Genomic DNA, 3,979 nt, shown 5'->3' with positions numbered 1-3,979 from the left:
CTTTAAAGAATCGGTTCAGCAATAAATCATTTATCAAAACCAAATCAATTAAAGCAACCCATGCTGAATTTCAAGAGTATTCTATCTTTCACATCATCAAAATAATTGACTAAATTCAAACCGATCCTCAACAGATTAAACTCACTTCAAACCTTTGAAGAATCAACTTCAAACATTACATTTCACAAGCCACACAATAATTCAGCCAAACCAACATCCATAGTCATTCGAGTCAATCAAATAATACATAAGGCAGATACAATCACCAAATACACAATATCTCACATCAGTACCCATATGTAATAATTCCAATAATAAACTATAATTTTCGGAAAGCGCCCCTACCTCAAAACGCAATTCCATAATCCAAACGCCTCATCAAGTCCATTTCCGCCTCAACCCAAACTGACGGCAACCAAAACCTCAGCTCCCAGCCATTTTCTCAATAACCATCACAACACTATTCGCAACATATAATAGTCAGGACTCAACCCCGCGTTATCAAAACTCATATTCATTAACCAAACACAACCGAATACTAACGCGAGGCTTTCCGAAACATACTTACTTACCGAAACGAAGAAGGAACGGATGAACCGAACAGCGGCGGTCTCCGAACCGGTCCGGCGGCAGCTTTAATCGTGACCCGCAATAACCGGAGCTTGACCCTATGTTACAAAACCTCAGAATCTCTGGCCAAACATAACAACATATTGATTTTCAAGAGCTCCGGAATGAAAATGATTACCGTGAGAAAGGATTAAAGACCGAATCAAACTGCAAAAGCTCCTGTGATGGTTCCGGCGACCACAACAGCTTCTCCGGCAGCGGCAAGTTGCAGCAACTCCTAGCACACAGCCGCATCACAACTCTCATGGTAAAGATGAACTTTAATGGAGAAGGAAACTGAAGACGGGTCAAAGCTTACCAAATGACACCAGTTCCAGTGGCGATTTCCGGCGGCAGCAGCGGTGGCGTTTCTTGGCGACCAGAGGCACAATGGGGTTTCTTGGCGGCAGAAACGGTGGTGGCTGGGCGTGGTCATGCCTTCTCTCCTCTGTACGACCCAGCGGCTTCCCTCTCGCCGGCACACAGCGGCGGTATTGCAACAAGGAGCACAGCGGCGGCGCGACAGACCGGAGCAACGTGGCGACAGCGAGCTTCGATCGCGGCAAGGGGCGGCGTCGTTCCTCCTCGCACGGTTCTGGCAGCAGCTCGTTGCTGGACCGAACGGCGGCGGCACAGGGACCACGGCGGCAGCGCGGCCTCCTCTCCCTCCTCGGTCAGGCGACGGCGCGATGGCGGCGGTGAGGTTGGCACGTCGATGCGAGTCGCCCTCTCCTCCTTCCTTCTTCCGCGGCAGCTCAGTCTCCCGCTGTCTCTTTGCTTCAGATTCTTTGTTCATGGAGGAAGGGGGATTCGTGTGGTTTGCTGCTGCTGGGTCATGGGGGAAAAACGGGTATTGGCTAGGGTTTTAGGGTTTCGTTCTTTTTTAGTAAAAATTAGGGTTAGGGGCAAATTGGTGGCCTCAGCCCTTCAAGGTGGTGCACTGCCACCATACCTGATTGCTTTGATCAAAGCTTAAACTGGTATGGTGCTATCAGAGTGCTTTACTTCAGGTCGAGCGGTTCATCTTGTTTCAGTTGACGATTGCTTTATTCTATGCGTAGAGATCATAAAGAGCATACTGCGAGTAGGAAGTGGAATTAATACAATGAATTCAGAAGCATCAAACCTCTCTTGTTCGGAAGAATCGAAATGAAGAACATAACCAATACAGGGAACAAGGGAATACTGGACCATATCTGCTTTTGCGCCATGACAATCTCACTCGGATTTCCAAAATAGTGTAAAGTGCTTCGAATCATTGCTATTTGACTCGGACCTATTCTAAAAAAGTCGAGGCATTTCGAATTTTTTATAAAAATATGGATATTATAGTAATTAGAAATAAATTCTAGTCCATTAATAATAATGTATAAAAATACTATTTTCTCATCAATTTCATAAATTATTTTCAATAAAATGTCCCCACCAAATAATTAGAAATAATATACTTATTTTCTTTATTTTCAAAAATAGTAATATCAATATTCTAAAATATTAATTATTTAGTCCAAAATCATATAGAAACCCTTATTATTTTACAACTACCAACTTTATAATTTGAATATAGAAAATAATCCAATAATTGTGAAATTGGATAATAATCTCAATTTATTTCAAATTCAATAAATCACAATCTGCCTTAATTATCTTTAATAAAATAATTTCTGAAATTAAGGCTATAAATAACTATATGATTTTGAGACTTGATCATAATAAGACTTTTCAAAAGTTCTGGGTCTTACAGGGCGAACTTATTCCAATTAAAAAAATGGATTTCGAAAAATAAAAATAAAAAAATTGTTTTGAAAAATCAACTATTTTTTTAATTTATTTTAAAAAAATTTCTTAAGTATAAATTTCTGATTTCTAATATCGTTTTATGAGTTCTTTCTAATTATAACTTAAATATTATGGCAGAGAAATTGCTACCTATGATAATCCAACCATATATATTGTATGTATTTTTCTCATCTTAAGGGCATAAGCAGACCCAAAAAAGTTTGGAATTCAAGATTTGGTGGCGTATACTACTATGTGAGATTCTAGTCACACTATTTAAATATTATATTAATTACTAATATACATCGTTATTAGTATATTAGTATACTGACAAATTTTAAAATTAATTTTACGAGTGAAGTTGAAATAATTTTTTCAAGAAATTAACATGTGTGAATCAAATTGAGAATTTGAGATTAACAATTGCGTTGTGTATACTCTAGGCATCTGAATTTGTAGACTAAACACGAGGAAATATAAAACTTGATGTATGTTTTACAAAATGGATTAATATTATTATGATTGACGAGTGATTGAACAGTGAAAGCTAAAAATTCTTTTGAGCAGAAACAAGAAACATGCGTAATGATTTACATAAAAAAATCGAATTATGCGCCGTGTACTGGAACAGTCCCAATTGCCTTTAGGACCCCTTTCTCCATCATAAAAACGTGGTCACCAGTACTCTTGGACAAGGCTGCATCATAGTTCACGAGCCTACACTATATTACTAGACCTCTCTTTTTTATTTTTATTTTTTTCATCAATAATGTAGTTTTTAATTAAATTTGATATTGTATTATTTCTTTTAAAATTTTAAACTGATAAAAGAAAGTATATATATAAATATTTACATTTTTAGTACGTTCTCTTTTCCTGTTTTTTTAATTCATCTTATATTTTTTTTTTTATCAAAATAATAAATATCGAATCCTAATTTTTTTAGACAGCGGCGGAGCTTAGTTCAGATAAGGGGGTCATGGCCCCGCAAATTTTTACTAAAAAAATTAGTAATAATTTTTTAAAAAATAAAAAATAGTTCAGTTGGCTCAAATATTTTACTATGTACCAAAGTTTAACCTTCATTTCTTATTTTTATTGCACAATAGTTTTTAGTTTTAAACATTCAAAATATGTTGGATTTAGACTGAACTGAGTGTATTCACATTTCGCAACTCTCTATTCAATAAGCAACACTCATTTTACCTTTGAGTTCAAATATAAAAAATTAGGTATTTTTATTTATGTAATTTAATATTATTTTATATTTTACTGTTTATTTAATTTAATTTTTTATATGATAAAAAATATTAGAATATTCAATAAGTATTGATATTATTGTATTTATATAAATTAATAAAAAAATTAATAAATATTATAAATTTTAATATTTGTCCTTCTAACTTCTTTTTTACCTATTTTACAGGATATATTTTCAAATTTTTATATAAAAGAAATCATAAAAAATTAAAGAATTGATACATTTTTTAAGAGGAAGGCTAATATTCAAGAAGGAGAACATACAACTTTTACAATATTAACACCTGTAGATAGTTCTTCTACTTTAATGAATCACGAAGAAAGTGAGATA

Source organism: Arachis hypogaea, chromosome 17 (assembly GCF_003086295.3).
Source record: "Arachis hypogaea cultivar Tifrunner chromosome 17, arahy.Tifrunner.gnm2.J5K5, whole genome shotgun sequence".
Lineage (NCBI taxonomy): Eukaryota > Viridiplantae > Streptophyta > Magnoliopsida > Fabales > Fabaceae > Arachis > Arachis hypogaea.
The sequence above is the reverse complement of the archived record's forward strand: the minus strand, read 5'-3'. Positions refer to the sequence as shown.